This window comes from Pinus tabuliformis, chromosome 8, assembly GCF_031772625.1.
Source record: "Pinus tabuliformis cultivar Carrire ecotype Pingquan chromosome 8, CPIR1, whole genome shotgun sequence".
Lineage (NCBI taxonomy): Eukaryota > Viridiplantae > Streptophyta > Pinopsida > Pinales > Pinaceae > Pinus > Pinus tabuliformis.
In genome coordinates, this window is record NC_142294.1 from 235,549,112 (window position 1) to 235,574,647 (window position 25,536).

The 25,536-nt window shown below is 38.0% G+C and overlaps 1 pseudogene; it reads left to right on the forward strand.

The window, feature by feature from the left end:
- Window positions 1-2,008: 2,008 nt before the first annotated feature.
- LOC149234996 (putative metal-nicotianamine transporter YSL7) lies at window positions 2,009-13,294 on the forward strand (annotated as a pseudogene).
- Window positions 13,295-25,536: the final 12,242 nt, after the last annotated feature.

Sequence of the window (25,536 nt, forward strand, 5' to 3'; positions counted from 1 at the left end):
AGGATTCTCTGTCGTCCAAGGAATTCAAGTTCCGGTTACGGAAGAATTCATCGCCGAAGTCACCGGACTCCCAGCCACTGGTACAAGGTGGTTCAGCAGGAAGCACTTGATTCTGAACGCGCAGCAAGACTTTCTTCGTCCGGGCGAGGAAGTAGAAACAAAGGGCAGAGGTGTAGCATTGCGGTCGTTACCTCAACCATGGCCAAGAGTCGTTGAATTCGTCAAGCAGTATCTGACATGTGAAGGTCTTTACCAGGTAATCTACTAGCACGACTTCGTTCTGTTAAATCACTTAAGAAATGGTCAATTATTGAACATGCCATATTATTTGCTGGGTTGTCTTAAAAATATGGCACGATATGCTATGAAAGCGAAGAATCCAGCCCTCTCCCTAAAACACCATCGCCTAATCCAACTGCTGATTAACAGAGCTCTTCCTCTGAACATCCCTCCACCCCCCATTAATCCCCATCCAGAGGAAAGAATTCCACAGCCTGTGCAGGGTAGTCCTCATCAAGAAGAGGAAACTCCTCGTCAAGCTGAGGACACACCTCAGCGAGACCAGGAGCCTCCTCAACAAACGGACGACACCCCTGAGCAAACCCCTTCGAAAAACCCTCAGCAGACAGAGCATATTCCCGAACAACCCCAGCAAACACCTCTGCATGTTACAGAAAATGAACAAGCAGTAGCGGAATTAACTGTGTCTCCCAAAAGAACCAATTCTCCCGCCCCCATACTTAGTATCTCTACTGATAATTCCGACGATAATATCCCAATTACGCAGCTTAAAAGAAAAATGCAGCAGGCAAAGAAAACCCCAGTAAAAAGAAGAAGAACGAGGGTTTCAACCAAAGCACCCACCACCCCGACTACTGTTCCGACCTCAAGAGCCAGCAGGAAGAGAAAAACACCTCAATTCCCTGCCTTTTTACCAAAAAGAAAATCGGCAGTAGTTGGACCCCCTGATTCCTCCAGCCCACCATCCATTGCTTTAAAACCCCGCACTCTAGCCACTTCTCGAAACCCTTCTCCCTCACCCACAGAGGCTGAGATGCAGAGCGTTCATAGCTTCGTGGCATCATATCTTAAGACAGTTGATACACAAGAACCAGCTGCCGACACCCAGAATGATAGTGAGCAAGTGGCTGCAACACAAGAACCAGCCACTACCCCAGGTGACACACAAGAACCACCTGTGGGAAATATTGATCAAATTGACGTAGCAGAACCTCTGCCTCCACTGGAATCTACTGTCTCACAGGATCAACCTACTATACCCGCCCTGCAAGAAGAAATTGAGTTTCTGAAAGCTCAGATTCAGGATTACCAGGAAGAGATAATAAGAATCAGGGAATCATATCAAGAAGAATTCAGCCTGCATGTTTTAGCAAGAGCAGTGTCGGCAGCAGAGAAAAGCAAAGATATCAAATATCTGTGTACAAGTTGTGGTGAGATATATGCTCAGGCAGGATATAGGTTAGTGCAAGAACCAATAAAGGAAGCCCCCGAGGCTGAAAATGAAACAAAGGAGTCTGCTGATGCTGAAATAAAAATTTCACAATCAGAAAGACCTGTTGTTACACAAGAACCAACAGGATCTGTAGAAAAAGCACAGTCAGAAAGCCCTGTTGTTACACAAGAACCAACAGGAGCTTTAAAGGATGTGCAGACAGAAGAACCTGTTTCAGAGGAAGTGCAGATAGAGAAGCCTGTTGTTACACAAGAACCAACAGGATCCTTAGAAGAAATGCAGTCGGTGAGACCTGTTGATACACAAGAACCAACAGGTCATCCAGAGAACATGCAAGACCAAGACCAGGAACTTACTGACACACAAGAACCAGTAAGTTCACCTGAAGCTGCACAAGATCAAGAACTTACTGACACACAAGAACCAGTAAGTTCCTCAGAGGCTGCACAGGAACAAACAAAGGAGCTTCCCGACGCTATGCAGGAAGAAAAGGAAGAAGAAAACAAGGACTCACCCCGGCCTACCCAGACTATCATGGAAGAAAAGGAAAAAGATACAGATTCATCCCGGACCACCAAAATCAATCTGGAGAACAATGAATTAGCCCAACAGGAGGAAGAAGCTCTGGTCAAAGATGAAGAGAGAGATGCTGGATCATCTCAGCCCACTCTGGTTGATGCCTGTATGCAAACAGAGCTTCCCACTGTTAGTCATGCATGTGTAGAAATAGAAAGTTTTTCAGGAATTGAAACGCATATGGTGGAGAGAATATCACCAGTCTCAAGGCAAAGCATTTGAACAACAGAAAGGGACCTGGTTTGACCATGCTTATAGGAACTGGGAAGCACTGGAACAGTGCAGGGCCCAGTATAAAGAAATTAAGGAACTGAAACACAGGATGTCCCTGATGTTTGAGTTATGCCAAAGGATGCTCGCCACAAGGAAACCCTCCTTCAACTATGCCACATTCTTAAGGGAAAGGCTTGCATTTATTCAGCTGAAGGCCATCAAAGAGGGGAGGCCTCATCAAGTGGTCATAGCAGATCAGTTTATGAAGACTTTTGTAGAGGCACCCAAGAGCGACCAAAATCTGCTATGTGAATTGTACCTCCATAATGAAGCTGTTTCTGAAGAAAGAAACATGAATATGACACCTGTAGTAGGTGACATACAATTGAGAGCGTTCATCTCCTTTTTGGCGAATCAGCTTACCTGGAAAAATGCCTATGTCTCAGGCCTCCAAAATGAACAGAATTGCCTTTTGTGGATTCGGTCTGAACCACAGAACGCTGCCACTTTCATTTTACAACACTTAAAAATGATAGACAATGATGATATGAAGGATCATGTTATGAGACTGCGAACAGAGGTCCTAACAGACTGTCAGCAGTATGTAAAGACCAAAGCATTATTGGCTGTGAAAGCAAATAAGCTATTTTGGGATAACTGCCCCGCAGAAAGGAAAGAATATCACCCGTATAACCCATCAAATCTGCAAGTAGCATTATCAAGGGTACCTTGGTATGCTGAATGCATGCAACATTGTGCTGAGAACTGGATAGGTTACAAATTCAAGTTCCCTCTTTTATGGTTGTCGGGTGATCAGTATAAGGGTCAGTTTGGGCTTTCTAACAGAGAAGAGGCAGCAGTATGGAAACATATACGAGTTGTTTGTGGTTTCAGAGACAAGTTTGATGTTACTCCCTACAGTTATTGTCTTAGTAATCTGCATTGTTCGTCCCAGTTCTCCGACTCAGACTCAGAGTAGACATTGCATGGGGACATGCAATCTTTTGCCGTATTATTACCCTTTTGCAGTCACAAGTTGAAAGCTTTTATTTTATAATGACATATTAACCCCAAGGTATGAAGTAACCTTCCGCATATCTATGTTTAATTGTTTATTTCATATTCGTGAATATCTTTATTCTTATCCTTGGAAACGCTGACTAAATTGTCAAATAATCGTCTTAAGCTTGCAGGAGTTATAATGTATAGTTGCTGTAACACCAAAAACAGCAACTACGCAGTTGCTGCAACACCAGAAACAGCAACTACGCAGTTGCTGCAACACCAGAAGTAGCAACTCCATAGTTGCTACAGTCAGCAACAGCAATTACCTAAAGCAAGCTATTTTGTAACAGCCACGAACAACAGATGGCAGCTATCTAAAGAATCTTGACGTGGCATAATCAAGCGGAAGTCTAAAGAAAGAAGAACACAGTCAGCATGAACAAGCATGGGGAAATGGCGAAGGAATATGAAGATCCCGAGAAGACGGTCAAAGTCAGTTACCCGTTGTGTAACAGCTAAAGCTCAAGAAAAGAATGTATTATCATACTGTTGTAACAGCACTCTGAATTGCTTATTTTTGACAAGATGGGTTAACTGAATAGGCTGTAATACTCTATTGTAATAGATGTCTCCTCTATAAAGAGGAGACATCTACATGAAACAAGAGGGAGTCGGTGTCTACGGTCAGTTTGTAATCGAGATTCTGAGAACATCAGCAAGTCTGAACTCTATTGTATTTAATCTTCTTGGCAGATGAATATAATACTGTTTTGAGCACTTAATCCCGTCTTCATTTTCCTGGGGAATCTTGTGAGAGGGACTGGGCCCACCTTCCTCACAAGATTCACCCATTTACTTTCTTGTCAAGTGTGTAAGTGTGCAGTAATTTCTTTCTGGTACTCTGTTTGGATTTGATAGCATTACCTCTGGTATTCTTTGTTTTGGTAGTACTCTGTTTCATTAATCACTTGAGTTTGTTTCTCACCGGTGAATGAGAGTGCAGTGTGCGTTAGTAAATCTGATTACAGGGGCAGGTGCTGAACGTCCCCATCTGGAGGATAGGGTCCTGATCCTCTGCCAACAGAGCATCCATTATTTTGCTTTCCAGATTCATAGTTTTAATTAATTGCTTTCATCTTAACAAGTACTGTAATGACATAGCGTAAGAATTACATATACTACAACTTTTCGATGCTTTTAGACTTTAAGTACATACAGTACGCAGTAGCCTTTGAAATAAAAAGACTTTCCCTGGTTGACAATTAATGTGGTACTTGAATGTTTAATTCATAAACAATTCAACTAGCCAACACCTGTAAAGGCAGGTAGAGCTGCAGTGCATGCAGTGTTGAGAGTAGATTCAATAAGAGAAGTGCATGTGGTGGATTATCGTAATGAAAGCTAGAGTAATATGGCAATATTCTTGCACTCTAGCGAGGTTGGTTAAGGAATTAGAATTCTAACCAGGATAAAGGCAAGACAGGTTTTCCATCTTGTAGTTTGAGCTATCGCATGTGAGACAAGTTGTAGGGTAGTGGGCCCAAAGAGTTAGACAAATGGTAAATTTGTGGGCGCACAACATAAAACGTGGTGATTTATTATGACTTTGTATGTGACATCTCTGCATGCACTCCAAGTGTCCTTTGCAAAGGTACATCTCTACATCCATTACAGGTTTTGCATTCTCTTTCATTTCTGTCGAGTAAATCAATTCGCACCAGGGACAGAGTACTTGGGTTTCAAGTGCAGGGCCAAGCCAGGTGCAAGTACTGGGGTTTCAAGTGCAAGTGCCGGAGATGCGTTCTGGAGCACTCTCTAAGGACATCTCTGAAGCCTATAATTACTGCACGGTTTGATCAAATGCATCACCAAGCAGAGGAGGAATTGATGGCTACAAGGTCTAGTCAACAACCTTGATCGTTAGAACAAAACAACAAGAGTTTATCATGCGAAGAATGGTAAAGAAATAAGATCTGGCGATGCTAACTGGGAAGACAACGATGTAACGTCAATTAAGATTGAACAGAAAGAGCTAAGCATAGAGAAAATCTTTGACGAGAATAAGGTGCCTCCTTGGTCAGAACAGATCACATTCAGAGCAATGTTTGTGAGCATGGTGCTGGGTATTATGTTTTGTATAATTGTCATGAAATTGAACCTCACCACCGGAATCATCCCTTCTCTCAATGTTTCTGCCGGATTGTTGGGATTCTTTTTCATCAAAATATGGACCAAATTCCTCGACAAGATCGGGTTGTTGAAGACTCCATTCACCAGACAAGAGAATACCGTGATTCAAACCTGTGTGGTGGCTTGTTATGGGATTGCATTCAACGGTATGTATGGATGACTCTGAAACTTTTCATCATGAATTATTATTCCATTTTTGTTTTCTAAGTTGGGTATAATGGTAGGGGAATTTGGATCATATTTGTTGGGTATGAGCAGAAAGATCTATGAAAAGGCAGATATAACTACCCCTGGGAATACTGCAAAGAATGTCAAAGACAAGTCTTAGTTGGATTATTGGTTTTCTTTTTGTCGTGAGTTTTGTAGGACTTTTCACTGTGGTACCACTTCGGAAGGTAATGAAACTTGGATTACTAAGAATGAGTGTAGTTTTGATTTGGAAATTTTATGATTGTTATTATTTTGGTATTTATTGCAGTGAATGTGTATTTCAATTTTTTTGGCTTTCTTCTTGGCTTCTTATTAGATAATTGTGATAGATTATAAGCCCACCTATCCAAGTGGTACAACAACAGCTATTCTAATAAATGGATTCCACACTCCTCGGGGAGACAAGCTAGCTAGGTAATGCTAATGTAATGGCAGAATAGTATAACTAACGAAACATTACAAATGTTTGAACTTGATCAAATGGATACATTCACAGCCTAGTTCATCCCCACTTTTAAGTATCAATGAATTTTTCTTCTTACCCTCTGTTGCCCTCAAATATCGCAGGAAACAAGTCAGGTCTCTTGGAAAATTCTTCACGTCGAGTTTTCTCTAGGGTTTCTTTCAGTAGTTTTTCACAACTGGAGATGATTGTGGCTTTCAGTAGTTTCCTACTTTTGGATTAGGAGCTCGGGATCAGAGGTATGTATTTGGGTTGGATATCGCTTTCGTTGACTTATATTGAATGGGTTGATGAGAGTTTATTTGTTTGGTTACCCAATTTAATTAGCGTGTTGGAGAGATACACAGCTAAATTAAATAAACACACAGCAATTAGAATCATGCACAGGGACACAACTTTTAACGTGGTTCACCCAACCATTCTGGGCTACATCCACCAAACTAAGGCATCGGCAATTCTCATTAATCAAACAGGAGATTACATCAATGAAACTCTCACATTACACCCAGCTATCCATATGACTACCTATTTTATAGCCAGGAGAATCTAACTACTTCTCACATCAAATTTAGGATGCATTAAATCTCTCCCAACAACCTGGAGATAATCCAGCAACAGATTTTCCATTGTTGTCACACACTGGGATTTTGCCTATTTTGACTAAAACAGAAAAATCTCAACAATCTCCACCTTGACAACAATTAGCCTGATGCCCAGTTTGTTTATTATTTTCATCTTTTCTGCAAGACAATAGAAGCCAAACACCAACGTAGCTTCTCTAACAAAACTGGTTTCGTGAACATGTCTGCACAGTTTTCCTTTGTATGCACCTTTTCAAGAGAAACTCCCCTTTCAGTGATAACCTGTCTTACAAAATGATACTTGATTGGAATATGCTTTGATTTACTATGATAGGCCGGATTCTTAGCCAAATGTATTGCACTTTGACTGTCACAAAGTAACCTGATGTTGTCCTGTAACCTACCAAACTCACCAAGCAATCCTTTCAACCAAACCGCCTCTTTGCAAGCATGTGAAGCAGCAATATATTCTACTTCAGTAGTGGATAAAGCAACAATGTTATGTATCTTTGACATCCAGCTAATAGCTCCACCTGCAAGAGTAAAGACATACCCTGAAGTTGACCTTCTCTTATCCAAGTCACCTGCAAAATCAGAATCAACATATCCGCAAACAGATTCACTACTTTTATTGTAAGTAATACAATAACTACTTGTGCCTCTCATATACCGAAGCACCCATTTTACTACTGACCAATGCTCTTTACTAGGATTTGCCATGTACCTGCTGACAACCCCAACTGCATGTGAAATATCTGGTTGCGTACACACCATCGCATACATCAAACATCCTACTACATTTGCATATGGAATTCGAGACATATAATCCTTTTCTTCATCTGTATTAGGACATAAACTGGAAGAAAGCTTGAAATGGGAAGCTAAAGGGACTGACACAGGCTTCACATTATTCATACCAAATCTCAAAAGTATTTTCTCAATATACTTTTGTTGTGATAGCCACAGCTTACCATTACTCCCGTCTCTGAAAATCTCCATGCCCAAAATCTATCTTGCCGCTCCTAGATCTTTCATATCAAACGTCCTTGCCATCTGAGTCTTCAACCTGTTGATTTCTTCAATGCTTTTGCTTGCTAAAAGCATATCATCAACATACAACACTAAGATAATGAACATGCCATTATTTAACTGCTTAAAGTAAACACAATGATCATATTCACTTCTTACATATTTCTGACTCAACATGAAAGAATCAAACTTCTTATACCACTGCCGAGGTGACTGCTTCAGACCATATAATGACTTTTTGAGCCTACAGAAAAATTTCTTATTGCGATGCTGAACAAACCCTTCCAGTTGTTCCATATATATTTCCTCATCTAAGTCTCCATGTAGAAATGCAGTCTTAACATCTAATTGCTGCAACTCTAAATCTAACAAAGCCACTAATGCTAACACAATTCTAATTGAAACAATTTTAACCACTGGTGAAAATATCTCATGAAAATCTATGCCAGCTTTTTTAGAAAACCCTTTTGCAACCAGTCTCGCTTTGTACCTATCTTCCGTATCATTCACACCCCGTTTCACCTTGAACACCCACTTGCATCCCACAGTTTTCCTGCCTTTGGGAAGTTCAACCAGATCCCATGTGCCATTCTTACCTAAGGCCATCATTTCTTCCTTCATGGTTGCTTTCCACTTGTCACTATTTGAACCTTCTACAGCTTCCTGATAACACAAAGGTTCATCATCATTAGCGATCAAAGCAACTGAAGTAACATGATCATCATACCTTCTCGGAGGGCGTTTGATCCTTGTAGACCTCCTTAAGAATGTTTTTGGTGCTTCCACAATTGGCTGTCTATCATCTGTAGGAACTTCTTCATGATCGCCATCTGAGACCTGTTCATGACCTCCATCTGAACCCTGTTCATAATCTTATTCTGAAACATGTTCATGACTAGAATTTGAACTATGGTCGTTACGACTGTCATTAGAAATGCTGTCAAACTGAATATGCTGGAAATCAGATACATCATCCTGTTTCAATCTACTATTTACATCTAACTGTACAAGAGAGGATTCATCAAACTTTACATCTCTGTTGATGATGATTTTGCGGGTAGTAGGATCCCACAATCTAAATCCCTTTGTTCCATCACCATACCCAACAAAGACATACCTTTTCGATTTCGGATCTAGTTTAGTTCGCTGATGTTTAGGCACTAGAGCATATGCATCACAACCAAACACTCTGAGTTTAGAATAGTCACAAGGGTGTCCTTTCCATACCTCTTGCGGAACCTTGCAGCCTATCGCTGTTGATGGAGATCGGTTTATCACATAACAAGTTGTTGCCACCGCTTCCGTCCACAACTCCTTCTGCAACCCGGCATTACTCAGTATACACCTTGCTCTCTCTAGAAGAGTCTTGTTCATGCATTCAACAACTCCATTTTGCTGAGGAGTATAAACCGTGGTCTTATGTCCCTCGATCCCTCCATCCTTGCAATAGCTGTCAAACTCCTTGGAAGTAAACTCACCACCATTGTCAGTTCTTAAACATTTTATAGTTCTACCAGTGCTGTTTTCTACCAATGCTCTAAACTGCTTGAAAACTGTAAAAACATCAGACTTCTTTTTCAACATGTAGACCCATACTTTCCGAGAAAAGTCATCAATAAACGACACAAAATATCACGAGCCACCAAATGACGCTGTAGGGGCTGGACCCCAAACATCTGAATGAATATAATCAAGTATCCCTTTACTAGTATGTTTGCCTATTTTAAACTTTTGTTTACTTTGTTTTCGAAACAAGCAATGTTTACAGAAATCTAACTTTCCAGATCTTAGATTAGGAAGTAACTTGCGGTCAGCCAAAATTTTCAACCCTCGTTCGATCATATGGCCCAACCTTTGATGCCATAGGCGAATGGAACTACTGTCCTGTTCAGACAGCGACACATGATCTGACCCAGTTCTACCTTCTAATTGAAAAAGATTTCCTATCTTCTTAGCCTTCATCACTAGTAAGATACCTTTATAGATTTTCATAACTCCACCTTGAATTACAGTTTTATATCCATTCGTATCCAGTGCTCCTAATGAAATTAGATTTTTTCTTAGATCTGGTACATGTCTCACATCAGTTAACAATTTGGTTGTGCCATCTAACATTTGCAGTTGTATACTTCCTATTCCAATAATACTGCAAGTGACATCATTACCCATGTACACGAATCCATCATCAACTGATCCATATGTTTTAAACCAATCTTTATGAATACACATGTGGTTAGATGCCCCGGAATCTAACAACCAATGTTGATCATATTTTGAAATATTAATAGACAATACCTCATCGCTCATACCTGAACCAGATACTGAACCTGTATCTGTGGTGTTGGCTTCCTTCTTTTTTGTCGAAGAGCCTTCTTTAGCTGCCTGCTTTCGCTTCCAGCAATCCTTTTTCAGATTTCCAGCCTTGCCACAATGCCAACACTTCACCTTTGGCTTCTTTCCTTTGGACTTTGAGCGAGAGTCGCTATGCTTTCCCTCGGAGTGTCTCTCTCGTGAGCGACCTCTGGCCATCATTACCTCTGATGTAGAGGTGTCTGCATTCGACCTCTTCCTCGTCTCCTCAGCCAACAAGGCTCCAACAACATCGTCAAACTCAAGGATGTCTGATGTACTAAAGCTTATGGAAGTAACAAAGTGATCCCAGGATTCGGGCAATGAACACAATAGAGTTATTGCCTTATCCTCTGAATCAAATTTCACATCTAGACTATCTAATTGCACCAGTAAGGTATTAAAAACATTCAGGTGATCAGTAATCGAGGTACCTTCTTTCATCCGCAAACCGTAAAGCTGTCGTTTCAGGAGAATCCGATTTGTCAAAGATTTCGTCATATAGAGCTTCTCAAGCTTCGACCACAGGTCTGCGGCGGTTTTCTCTGACACAATGTTGAATAGAACATCGTCCGCCAGACATAACCGAATTGCGCTCAGAGCTCTATCATCCATCTCATCCCATTCATCCTCCGTCATGGAAGGAGGCCTTTTGTTTTTCCCCAACAGTGCTTTCGCCACACCTTGTTGAACTAGTAGATCGTGCATCTTTACCTTCCAGATCTCGAAATTATTTTTCCCATTAAATTTCTCTATTTCAAAACGGGCACTTTGAGTTTTGGCCATCTCGTCTAAAAAACAAAGAATCTCCAATTTCAATTTAATAAAAAACAAAATTGAATCTCAATAAATGCCTGTGCCTCAGTTTACATTTAATCTCATTTTAAAAAACATGTAAATCAAATTGGCGCTTGCTGATCAACACAAGAACCGCGCCACTTGAAAAACGCTATAAGGAATGTCAAATTGGCGCGAGAATTCTACTAATATACGCGCCTATTGGCACATTAGCGCATTGGCGCACTTTAATAATATAATATTCGCGCTAATTCAGGAGGTTGGCGCTACTGTTTCCTTAAATCCCGCGCCAATCCCAAAACATAAAAAAATAAGACTGTCGGTACACCAAAAAACAAAACTGCAATTCGCCGTTTTAAACAACATATATCCACGCCGTTGGTAAAACATATATCCACGCTGGTTTAACACACATATCCACGCTGGTTTAAAAAAAACAGAATATCCACGCCGTTTTTCAATGGATATTCACGCTGTTTTTCAAATATATATCAACGTTGTTTGATATATATATACCCACGCAGCACCAAAAACAAAACCACGCTGTTTTTAAATGTACATCCGCACCGTTTTAACTATGAATCAATGTTTTTGAATGCGCATACCTTTGAATGCATTATAAGAATCCACGCACAGAATTCAATTATGCGCTCAATTCCTACGCAGCAACAGCACCCAAACGCCTCCAGCATGCAATCCTCCAGTGCTCCACGCAGCAACAACAATGAACTCCACGCACGCTATACACAGCTCCCTCCAGCGCCTTTGTGCTCCACCGTTCGGGATGGCTATCTACGCACGCAGAGACACCACGCAGCGCCTCCAGGCAGCACCTCCAGGCAGCAAATCCAATCTTGCCTCCAACATGCTCTGATACCAATTGTTGGAGAGATACATAGCTAAATTAAATAAACACACAGCAATTAAAATCATGCACAAGGACACAGCTTTTAACGTGGTTCACCCAACCATTCTGGGCTACGTCCACCAAACTAAGGCATCGACAATTCTCATTAATCAAACAGGAGATTACATCAATGAAACTTTCACATTACACCCAGCTATCCATATGACTGCCTATTTTATAGCAAGGAGAATCTAACTGCTTCTCACATCAAATTTAGGATGCATTAAATCTCTCCCAACAACCTGGAGATAATCCAGCAACAGATTTTCCATTGTTGTCACACACTGGGATTTTGCCTATTTTGACTAAAACAGAAAAATCTCAACATAGTGAAGAAAGCTATTATATATTTAGTTTGTTTTTGTGGACATCTTTATTTGGATTGCAGATATGGGAAATATTTTAGAATATATAAACATTAGTGAGGTTTAGGTTAGTGAGGTTTAGGTTTTCATTTGAGAAGATTAATGAAAGAGGCCAAGGAGGCTGGAACATGGTTTTGTTTGATTTATTTGTTATTTGTACAGATTTTAGTATATTCTCAAAATCTTTTAACTTCAACGGTTTTTTGATGAAAATTACCTAAACCTTTAAAAACTTGCTTATTTGACTTAACTTTGGAGAAATATCTAGAAATTAATGTCACTTATGTCAGTCTGATTCCCAAAATTGATAATCAAAATAAGGATGACTGAAATTATATTTATAGCAAATTTTGAATATATGCTAAAATCCACTGATTTCTTTTATTACTTACAATTTTGATGTTAGGCGTATTGCAGGTTTTTCTTCGACTTCAGCTCGACATATATAGGAGCTGGGATGATCTGTCCTCACTTGGTAAACTTGTCCATATATTTGGAGCAGTCATCTCTTGGGGTCTCATGTGGCCTCTTATACATAACCACAAGCGCGAATGGTACACTGCTGCTGACACCAGTATGCAGGGCCTTCAAGGTTACAGGGTCTTTGTGTCCATTGCTCTCATATTGGGCGATGGACTCTACAATTTCTTCAAAATCATGGTCATCAGTGGGACCAATCTCTATAGTCAAAGGAAAGAAAGGAGGAACCGCAATGGTCTTCCAGTGGTTAACAGTGATGGGCATGAGACACCAGGGGATGCTACGATGAGCAGTGGCGGAATGAGATGTTTATGAAAGACAACATACCCCTATGGGTGGCTGGAGCTGTGTATGTGGCCCTTGCTGCTATATCCATGGGAGTAATTCCACAGATTTTTCATCCTCTGAAATGGTACTTTGTTTTGGTGGCATACACAGTGGCACCTGTGTTTGCATTCTGCAATGCATATGGATGTGGCCTCACAGATTGGATCTTGGTCTCAACATATGGGAAACTAGCCATCTTCATCTTTGGAGCATGGGCGGGAAAGGACGATGGCGGCGTACTGGCAGGATACATGGTTAACGTTTCTTTTATATGATGTAAATGCTTGAAACATTAATTTTATTCTTCGTGGCAACTCAAACAATTGGAGTTTCTCAACCCCAGCAGGGACTACCACTACGACAGCGGCTCCCTTTTTATTATTGGAATGAATAAATAAATGTTTAAGACTGTGATCAGGGAGAGATATGCGAGTTGAAAAGTATGACGGGTAACGAGGAATTTGCAGTGAGTTTTCCCATGATTGTCGACAACTGTAATCTGCCTGATCACATCTGAAACATTCATTCACTCATTATTATTATTGGAATCAATAAATAAATGTTTGAGACTGTGATCTGGGAGAGATATGCGAGTTGAAAAGTATGACAGGTAACGGGGAATTTGAAGAGAGTTTTCCCATGATCGTCGACAATTGCAATCTGCACCTGATACATTCATTCACTCATTATTATTATTGGAATGAATAAATAAATGTTTGAGACTGTGATCTGGGAGAGATATGCGAGTTGAAAAGTATGACGGATAATGGGGAATTTCAGAGAGTTTTCCCATGATCGTTGACAACTGCAATCTGCCCTTGATCACATCTGAAACATTCATTCACTCATTATTATTATTGGAATGAATAAATAAATGTTTGAGACTGTGATCTGGGAGAGATATGCAAGTTGAAAAGTATGACGGGTAACGTAAAATTTGCAGAGAGTTTTCCCATAATCCGAAACCTCATGATCGATATGGCCTCAATGGTAACTACAATCTTCCCCTGATTAAATAAACTGGAAACATTCGTTCACTCATTATTCGAGTGAATAAAGAAACATTTATGATATGTATTATTTCTTCTGAAACACGATCCTATCTTACTAGGTATAGTAAATGAGTACTATATATTTTTGTTATTTTATTTCGAATTCAAAGTTGTTAGAATCTGAATATTTTGTAGACTAAATGAATAAAAATATATTTTCTATTATTTTATTTCGAATTAAAAGTTAATTATAAATGTTTTGTGAGAAAGAGATGAATTAACCAGACTCAGAAGTTTTTGAGAGAAGTTCAATATTTTGGGAGAGGTTAATATTTTTACACCATGGCTTATTCTTTTAATAAATCTGAAATATGATCGCAATAAACAAATCTTCTTTTAATAAATCGTCTGAAAATAATAAAAAAAAATCTTCTTTTAATAAATCATCTTAAAATAATAAACAAAATCTTCTTTTAATAAATCTAAAATATAGCAGCAATAAACAAAATCTTTCTTTAATAAATCTGAAATTAATAAACAAAATTTTCTTTTAATATTTCTTTTAATAAATCTGAAATTAATAAACAGAATCTTCTTTTAATAAATCTGAACCTCTGTTTTTTGTCTGATTCGGGAAGGAGTGGCTACCTTTGCTGCTCTATTCCTCTTTTTGTGCCTCTCCTTTTGCATTGGGTGAACAGATCTAGTGCTTTATGTTCTCTTTTTCTATCCTCTGAAGCTTGCCTGCATGGTGCATTGGTGCCATCTCTTGCACCTCTGCACTATTATGTTGTTTTTCTTGTAATAGAGGTTGCCTCTTCAGGTCTGTGCAATATTGGCCTTTTGGGGTTTATATTGGGCACTGCTATGCAGATTAGTTGGGGTTTATACCTTTATTTGATGCCCCGTCTAAGGGTATTTCTGGATACTTCTTATGGAGTATTGTTGTAAGTGGCTTTGTCCACGTTTCTGCATATGCATCTAGAATTATGTAATCTTCTTATATGAATATAAGACTATCTTGCTTTTTCTTCCTGAAAAAAATCTGAAATATGGCCGCACTGGTAAGTGCAATCTGCCTTATTCACTCATTGTGCTTCGGGTGTAATCAGGGAGAGATACGCAAGTTGACACCTATCCCCATCACTATGTTTTCGTCCAACATTAAGTTTGGAATACATGTCCCATGACCCTGGCATAATTTTTCTTTTATTAACTTTATTACATGGATTTTTAACAGGGGTTGTTAGATGGTTATTCAATGATTTTTATCGATGAGATGATATATTGAACGATATTATTTGATAACATTATTCAATGCTATTCCATGAACAAGAGATCATTTATGACAATTCATGGAAATATTTAATACATTATTCTCAAATTACTTTGATAATTATAGAATGTCTTTGAGTATATTAGTTATTGTCTTCTTATTTATTTAAAAATATTTAATGAAAATATGAAAGTATTTGTTGCTTGAAGATATTGGACCATATCACACCTTATTTTAATGGAGGTATGCATACCTGAACCAGTGCATGGTGTAGGATTTTACTAGACTACAAACCCATGGGGAGGTGCATTGATTTGAATTTAAGAGACATTGTAGCACATGGAAGGTGACATTTTTAAATTCTGGAGGAACTACAAAATTTCCACTACTAGGGATGTGGTAGTACCATGGCAAAAATGGGTAGAGTTCTTATGAACATTCTAACCTTGTAGGGGGGTGCATTTGTATGAAGTTACTAATTTATCATTAGAGTCATTCACTAGTTAGCAAGCCACACTGTCCTACATTAGCCCATTCGAAGTGTTTTGATACTATAGCCAAGGGAGTGAATTATTCCTTATGACATTATAACCTTTTGGGGAGATGGCGATATTCCATTGGAGGTTGTGTTCTTGAACATATTAAGGATTTATATTTGTGCGGGGGTATTATAACCTACTAGACGTGAAGACCACCACAACTAGAAGATGTGGACCATTTATCATGCCATGATATTTCATATGTTTCTCCATTGATAAGGAATTAGAACATATTGAACATTAGATTTGATAAATGTCATTCCTATACATATTCTTTCATCTAAAAATTTGGAATAATAAATATTTAAGATGTATACAAAAACAAAAAACAAAAAAAAACTGAATCTTAGAGAAGTATGAGAAATGATAGGGTTGATGTCAATTGTATTGACGGGGAACATAAGGCCCCTTATGAGCACTATTTACCTTGCATATTACAACATCTCATTTATGATTATATTTATATGAATCCTTGAAAATTGTTATATTAGCTTCTTATACTATTAATGGGAAAATATGCTTGATGTATGTAAACTTCTCATTGCTTTGCACTAGGATATGCACTAACCAAAATTAATTTTCAATAGTATCTCAAAGAATTTGATAAGGAATTAATTTATGTCAATACTAACATTAACTACTAGAGTATGGTTTTCACTATCCACACTAACTTAAGCCAAACGATGGGAGAAATCTAAAAGGTTATTAATCTTGTTGTGGTTTGAAACCTAAAGGGAAGGACTTTAGTGAAACATAGATGACTTCGCCTCTCTGCTATTAGTTATTTTTTTTGTATAAAGTTCAACTCAAGCTTTGATTTGGAAACAATATTTTTGTGATATGTTATTAGTATTTGTAGCCCGAAGGGATATGGGATTTGAACAATAAGTGAATATCATGTGACGTATAAAAATTTGCACTAACCCTAGTTCTCCCTAAACCCTATTCATTATTTCTAATTAACATTTTATGGGGGTTAATTGGATTAGCTTATGAGACAAAAACAAATTTTCTTGATGTGCTATGGTGAAAAAAAAAGAAAGTACTATATTTTAGAGTCTATGTTTTCTGTAAAATCATACTTGTATGTTCTTAGAAAGAGTGGTGGTCTATTCGCTTGATTGTGGAATAATTATGATAGACTAAAGACCACTAATTTTTTTTTTGGTGATATAATAATTTTCCCCAAATTAATTACCAACTCTACAAATCATGGTGATTCATTAAATGGATCATTATACGAGTTTGCCTGAAATTTTCAAGTATATGCAATTAGTAAAAACACCTAATTTCTCTAGATATATGTCCATAATTTTTTTAAATAAAAATATGAGTATGGAAGCAATACAAATCTTGTTTTTACTATAAATCAAAATATTTTAACAGCAATTTTTTTTCCAATTCCTTTTCTTGCATATCGTGTTTGTTAATCATTGTGTGGTCAAGTGAACTATGGTTATGTTATAATATAGGGTTAATGGATTGGGGTTTCTGAATGTTTTGGTATGTATATAATGGATTGTATATTTGAAATGAATATAATGAAAATTCAACCTCGTTTTCTCAATTTATTTTGTGGTCAAGGGAACTATGGTTATGCTATAATATAGGGTTAATGGATTGGGGTTTAGGAATGTTTTGCTATGTATATAATGGATTGTATCTTTGAAAGGAATATAATGAATTCAATCTGGTTTCTGAGTTTTGGGTTTGACCATAAATCTTTGTGCATATTTTTATGTTCTTGAAATTGTATATTTAATGTTTTTGTTGTATTTGTTACAAGTAATTTTGTATAGGGTTAAAACCTACAATATTGAACTATTTTTAAAATAGATAAGAATTATACATCTTCCTCAGTAAATAAATGAGGAAAAAAATCCTAGACTTTAAACTCTTATATGAAATTATGGAATTATTCCATGATTTCAATTAAGATATACTTAACATTAATTTCTATAATGGACATTCACATCTAAAAATCCCTCCAAAAGATAATCACAATATTTCGCTTCCTATGTGGGCCTACAAGGTGATATAATGGCTCATGTCAAATCACTCAAGAACACACATCCATTTGGTGCTCATGACATCATAATATATATGGGTCAATCGTTATAAATAGGGTGGAAACACTTCACATAAAACACAGTTCACAATTTCGGATCCTTATATAGTTTTGGAGGGAAGTTACAATGAACTATTTCAAATGTCTATTCACAGTGAAAAATTTGGATAAGGGTAAGGACAATGAGGAGGTCTAGGGATAGAACCTCATCGGTATCTGTGATTTTCATATGTGTAGTAACAGAGGCAATTTCTGGTATATATCTCTAAAATTTTGGTGAATAGATACATCAAAGATTCAGATCATCTATATTCTCGGTGAAAGGGAAAGATTACAATTCCATGGAAGGGAATTAGAATCCATATCTGAAGTAGATCATAGTGGTAGTGAAGTAGTATATTGGTGGTGTTAGCGCTCGAATTTGCCTCAGGCTAAATGAAGGCGAGGTTCAAGGCAACATCAAACCAAGCTCAGTCTCGTAGCTAGCCCTACCAGAACAGGAGAGGGCTCTCTCCGGGTCTATCTCAATAAAACGATCAATAGAGTCTGAGATGACTTAAAATGGGAACTGATTTAGGCTAGTAAAATGAATAGGAAAGGGGTGATTTGATAAATGACTGGGTTTTTTTGGCAGCGTGGGATCAAGAATAGCATGAGCAGGGAGACTAAATCCGAGACACATATTATCTCAGGAGTCAAGACAGGCAATAAATTTAGCATCCAATTTTGAAATTATATGGAATGAAAAGAATGCTGAGAGGTTGACAAGGGCAATAGATGAATCCTTATCAAACAGAAGAAAACAAAAAACATGAATACCTTCCCAAGGCAGAGCAACAAAATGGATTCTGCCTTTATCACTTAAAAGTATTCATTTAGAAATGATTATGAAATGAAATGGAAACATAACAAGCTACATATGAAACAAAGGAAAAGAAAAATGCTAAATTCACCCCACAAGAATCTTAGGAGTCAGAGTTGTATCCTTTCATTAAATCCCTGTCAAAACTGTACAATGAAGTTTTCCTTCATAGCTCTCCCACTATTTGCCAAAACTCAGAACCATTTACACATAATTTTCATACAATAAATAGATTTCATCTGAGGGAAAACAAATCGATGAAAAGTAGGGAGCTGAAAACCAATCAACGAAGATAGGGAAAGAGTTTTCCATATGTGTTGGGGACAGAGCAGCGTTACATTATTCCATTTGAAACTTTTTGATGATCAATAAAAAGACGACAACTGTAGCTACATATCATAACTGAAGTGAAAAATAGGAAATCGAATAGTGTTTCTCTACCCTGGTAGATGTCTCTGATTTAAATTTTGGCTTTTCGGTTTCTGACTTTTTTCCTTCCATGTGCCTTTTTCACCACTTGGTTTTCGACCTTTTCACCTTTTGATTCTATTCGAGGGAGACCTTTTCTGTTTGTTAAAGTATGTCATTTTCTTTGCATGGGCAAAAGATGCAACCTTTATAAGTGAATGGTGCCTTGCAGCAGGAAGGCCAATCAGAGGCAAAGTCTCATATACATGGTCAAAAGATGCCTTTTAAAAACATCCAAGCAAATTAGGTTTGCTCCTTGTGATTTATGCATTCTCCTCCTTTTAACAGCTATTAGAATGAACACTGTACTTAGAATTAGTCTGACATACTATAGAAATATCTTTTAAAAAACCACAGTAATTCCTCTTTTCTCAGATATATGTCAAATTTGTAGGAAAATTCAGCAAACCAAATACAAGAAAACAGCCCTGCAAGATGTTCTTCTCACTCAATAATTATTAGTATTTGAATAAATATATGAAACACCAAGATGAAATGGCTCATTATTGAATTTCCTGTGAAAACCTACAGAATTGCCAGAAATCAGTCTTTTGCTAATCACAAGTATAGCTACTCCTCTTCTTACCGAGGTTGAAGCTACATATTAAAATGCCAAATGCCATGTGACTAGGCCAATTTCACAAGAACAACAAATATACTTGCAGCACTCTTTGCATCGTGGAATAGGCACCAAAACCAATGTCAATCTTCCATCAAGATCAAAGTCTTTATGAAAAGATGATGTGTGAATATAAATATATAGGCATCTGTAAGGTATGAATATAAATATAAAGGCATCTGTAAGGTATGAATATAAATCTCTGGTAACGTTTTTTCTCCAAAAATTCCGAGGAGCTTCCTCATGTCTATCTGTTTAAAAGGCAATTCTCAGCCTTACAAATCTATTTGAAGCAAGAAATTTAGGTTTTAGAGAGCAGAGGCAAAATTTCATTGTTCCAGTTTTGTGCATCGCGCACTCTGCCCAGTGCACCACGCCTGGGGAGTGCGCCATGCCAGTGTTAAAAATTCACTACGTAAAAGCGCCCAGTGCGCCGCACTCCTTCAGTGTGCCACGCCACCTGTTATATGCGCCGCGCTGCCTCCAAGTCACTCAGAGAACTATTTACTTCACTTAAATTGATTTCTAATTTCCTCAATTCATCCTCACGCTTTTTAGCTTTGGTCCCAAGTTGCTTCAAATCATTCTCCCATTTCGTCATCTCACTCATAAAAGTCTCAATGTACAATCTAACTTCATTCACCATAGTTTTATTACTTATTTGTGATTGACTTGCTATGCACTCATCGTAAGCATGAAAGATTGCTCCATCATCGAAAGTTTGATCTAGAACACTAACAATCTCCAGCCATGGATTTGGAAGAATATCAACCTTAATATGCACAAAGAGCTTGGTATGCCAGGGATGGAAAGCTTTAAATTGAAAGAGTATAATGTCTTTTGGAATCATAATTTTGGGCACCGTACCTTTCCCTTACTGAATTTGTATTGAACAGAACTCAGAGTATACAAATCAACTGTCAACGTATGCTGGAAACCATCCATTTTAGGAGTCACTTTCAAATGTACCGTCATACTTTGACCTCCTTTCAGAGTAGAAGCCTCCCCAGATAAAACCAATGAAGAAGCACCACAATCATATATGTTCCCCTCTTCATCGATGCATATTATTAGATAGTGCAATTTTAGATCCAATTTCTTTTTCTCCATGATGACCAACACCAACGTTCTCTAACATCATTTCAAGAATGAAATCACATATGAGGGAAACTACAGATATATTAATAGGGATATGAAGAGGATTCTTAAACTCAAGCCCCACATTTATAGCCTTTCCAGAAATACAAATATTGCTATCTTTTCCTTTCAAAGATTTGGAAGAAGACCTTGTTGTAGAATCTAACCAGTTACTTGATGTCGGGGATGTCAATGGAACTAATCCTTCCTCCAAATATTGCCATGTCCTTTCTGGTAAAAGAATAGCTCCAGCAAAGGCATATGTGTGATGATCCTCAAATGAATTCTCAGTGATGTCATATTAATGGCAGGAAACTTCAGTTTGAACATTTCATATTTTTTACCAACACTCTCAAAAACACGCAGGAAATCTCCCAGAAACATTTCCTAAGTTACATCTGATTGATGACTACATGCAAGTAACCTCATTAAATGTTGAATGGCCAATTCTGACTTCCTGATAACAGCATATGATCTTCCAAGATTAAAGTGTACATGGTCTCTGATATAATTCCATCCATCGCCTTTCAAATACAGGAAGAACACACATATATGCTCTAATGGCATGTTTCCGCTGTCCACGTACAGTGTAGCGATTTTCTGCAAGGACAAGATGGAATCCAAATTTCCTGAGCATGTGTGGATTTACACACAGATACAATAGGTTGCCTGATCCAGCAATATACCTGCACGTAAGCTTGCTTCCTCAATAGAGATATGGAAGTAGACATTGGCAGCCTCCTTGAATTTCCCCCTAGCTTTGTGCAATTCCAATCACCAAAGTGCACATATTGTGGCATATCACTAACCTGAGGCACCTATTTTCTGATAAGTTGTAAAATCCGTTTCCATGGAATACTCTGCTTCCTTTCTTGATTGATCCAGCATGAATAGTGAAATTCCAATCATTTCCTGAACACCAGCATAACGCTTCCAAGCCTTGTCAATATTGTAGTCACTGGATAACGATCGATAATTTGAAAGAGAAAGTTCATAATCACCCAGCATAAAGGCATAGTCTCCCAAAATTATGATCTGAGACTCTATCGAACTAAATGTGTAGATGGACCCATTCGAAACATCAGCAGTATCATCCTTCCTTTTATGCCACCAAAGGTTGTAAACTGATTTTTCAACCCCTTCCTTGTTGCTAAAACCTGTTGATTCAAGGGCGTATTTTCTGCTCCATGCATGGGATAATATTCTTTACAAAAAATTCTTGCATGAATTCATTATCTTTTCCAAGTCATTTCTGTTGAAACAATGGCCTAGAACATGGTCAGATGATGAATTATCAAATATGATGAAACAAAAGGAGTCAAGATATCTTCTAGTAAGATCTCTTCATTTGATTGTGAAGAATTAATACATAGCAGCCTACAGTCATGTGGTCCAAAAGTTCCCTTCATTTCCAATAGTATTTCATTTGCTTTGTCTGCAGGTCCATCTTCAATAAAGGAAAACCGGTAGTGTATTGAGTAAATGAATTTTCTCGTACTTAATTTTGTCTAGGGGCATTCAGTCATACACTTGTTGATATGAGATATAATTAGATTAGCTTTGAAAAATCCCGCTCCAACCCCTGTAGATCTTGCTTTGTCTCTTTGTGCTGATGATGTTTTATCTGTTTGTGCTTTTGCAGGGACAGGGGCTGCTGAACCTAGCCAGATGGGCAGGGCTACTTGAAGTGCTGTAAATACTTATCAACCATGTATTGAACAAACTTAATAATTTATTCTTTAAAACAGAGTTTTGAAGAAGAATTGCCCTTCAGCATTATTAATAATGTGGATCTTGAAGCGAAACCTTATTGAAGCTTTCTTTGGCCTACAGGCGTTAGTGAACACTTCTGGATACAAAACCCTGGACTTAAGGATTAAAGTGACCCTTTTTGCCCAAACTGGTATTTTATGACTGAAAATGACGAGAAATGAACCTTGGTGAATTCGACTCTGACAGAAGAATGACAAGACTGAGTCTAACATTGGCTCCAATTGGGATGGCCGTTGACGCTCCGTGGAGCTGCCAAGAACATCAGATCTCTGGGAGAGCTAGACATTGCCTTCATCCATTGGGCTATGGAGTCCATTATTCTGACAAACCATCGTGACTCAATTTATTGACTGAAACTTGACTCAATGCAAACTGAAATGACTGAAAAACTTGACTCTAACAAACTAAATCAAAATAGCAAAGACCTGGACATAAAACTTAAAGCTTGGTGGCAGTACATGGCCACCTGTGTTTCTTACAGGGCCATATATGATCAAACTATATCAAAATTCCAATGCAACCAATCAAGAAGATGGCTTCTTGACTGATTCTTCCTATCAGATCTGCTGGTCAACAATACAAATTGATCACTGGGCATCCAAAAACATAGTTGACCATGATCCCCCTCATCACCGAATACTGCAATAAACTCTTTCACAGTTGACTGCAACAAATTGGCTATTGGATCCTGAAAAACATGAAGATTTTCCATTGCCACCTTCTGCTGAGAAAATGAGATGTCTTTTTCTCTTGCTTCTGATTTTTATTCATAAATAAGATCACTTTCCAGGTCTTCAAAAAATTCTGAACAAGTAGATGAGCAGATTTCTTCTACAAAGAACATTTCAAAACACGAAACATATGAAGGAGAATCTGAAATGGAATCCATAATGGTCTGGTCGGCTATAGTCTGAATATATTTCTGATCATCTTGGCATGATATGGACACCAGATTCTCATTACATTCATCAATCATGAGTAAAGCAACTTTAGATGATTCTTGAAACTCAAGCATGACATCTCTATCACCTATCATAAATTCATCCAGAGAAACTTCTTCACCTACTTGAACAAAGATATCCTCTTGATATTTGTGAATTGATTGGATTACCATGGTAGGAAGGCTTTGTTGTGATGAGATGAGGGCAGTTAGGCTTGTAACTTTGCATTCTTCATTTGAGGCAGCCTCAACAATGCAATTCTCTTCTAGGAGATCTGGAACAACATGTTTTTCCTCATCACAATCTGTCTCTCGATATGGTTTATCATCATCATTTTCAGAGATTGGAACATCATTTTCCTATGTATCCTCATTTATTTCAACCAGATCTGAAATAGTACTTCCTTTTTCATCATTTTCAGTCATAGGGAAATCTTTAACCTGATGATTTTGATTCTGCTGCAAAGTTTCCTCTAAGAGTTCTATGGACTGCTGAAATGGATTTTCATATAATTCTTCCATGATTTCTTCATCCATAAAATTATCATCCTCATATTATTTTTCAAGGCTCTCAATAAAACCATAAGAATTCTTGCAACAATCCTGAACTAAATTTAATGACAGATAAGATTCTTTATACTTCTCAAAGAATATTGAATGAAAATCCTTTAGACAATAAATGGAAGTAGGTGGCAAGATTTCATACCAAGATTAGGCTTTGTCTTCCAGAGTAGCCATAAACATTTTCATCAAACAGTCCTCAGGAAAATTGATCTTTAATCTATGCACATGATTTTGAAATTTCACCAGATGAAGAGCAGCATCGTTACCTTCCACATTTCTGAACACAGGCAAATTCTTTGACCAATCTACCTTGGGAATTTTATTTGGAAAACCTGGGATGTGATCTCGGCTCATGGGAGCGTATCTTCTTGCAATCTGATCCATCTTGAAAATCTTACCACTACTGATCTTTCTGCAGTGGAGTCACCATGAAGGATTGATTGCTGGATTCTTCAGTGAATGGAGTCGCCAGGTGAATGATTTCAGTCATCTTATGTCTGATCGTTGTTCACCATCAACAATCATCTCTGAACTTGAGATATGTACTAGGGCAGAACAATCTACAAGTAAACCATTTACATCCCCAGTATGGTCGCCACTATGTTAGCGCTCAAATCTGCCTCAAGCTGAATGAAGGCGAGGTTCAAGGCAACATCAAACCAAGCTCATTCTGGTAGCTAGCCCTACCAGAAAAGGGGAGGGCTCTCTCTAGGTCTATCTCGATAAAACGATCAATAGAGTCCGAGATGACTTAAAATGGGAACTAATTTAGGCCAGTAAAATGAATAGGAAAGCAGTGATTTGATAAATGACTAGGTTTTTTGGGCAGTGTGGGATAGAGAATAGCATGAGCAGGGAGACTAAATCCGAGACACATATTATCTCAGGAGGTAAGACAGGCAATAAATTTAGCATTCAATTTTGAAATTATATGGAATGAAAAGAATGTTGAGAGGTTGAAGAGGGCAATAGATGAATCCTTATCAAACAGAAGAAAACACAAAACATGAATACCTTCCCAAGGCAGAGCAACAAACTGGATTCTGTCTTTATCACTTAAAGTATTCATTTAGAAATGACTATGAAATGAAATGGAAACATAACAAGCTACATATGAAACAAAGGAAACGAAAAATGCTAAATTCACCCCACAAGAATCTCAGGAGTCAGAGCTGTATCTTTTCATTAAATCCCTGTCAAAACTGTACAGTGAAGTTTTCCTTCACAGCTCTCCCACTGTTTGCCAGAACTCAGAACCATTTACACATAGTTTTCATACAATAAATAGATTTCATCTGAGGGAAAACAAATCGATGAAAAGTAGGGAGCTG